Source organism: Arachis duranensis, chromosome 6, assembly GCF_000817695.3.
Source record: "Arachis duranensis cultivar V14167 chromosome 6, aradu.V14167.gnm2.J7QH, whole genome shotgun sequence".
In the NCBI taxonomy this organism is placed as follows: Eukaryota; Viridiplantae; Streptophyta; class Magnoliopsida; order Fabales; family Fabaceae; genus Arachis; species Arachis duranensis.
The window spans coordinates 66,459,078-66,459,374 of NC_029777.3; positions in this window are offsets into that span (position 1 = coordinate 66,459,078).

Genomic DNA, 297 nt, shown 5'->3' on the forward strand with positions numbered 1-297 from the left:
TAAAAATAAAAAAAAAGTTTATTTGAATTTAAATTTAAAATTTTAAACGTAATACTTTAATTAAAAATTATAATTAGATTTTCTTTTTAAAATAAGTACACATTAAAAATTAATAACTAACTTAATTGTATTAACAATAATCTATATGAAAAATTTATAACTTTATGACATTAAATACTAAATTAGAAATTAACAGAATATCAACGGTGTAAATCAAATTAAAAATAAAACCATAAATAATAAATAAATAACTTCAATTTATATTTAAAAAATTCTAAATTCCAAACATAAAAATCC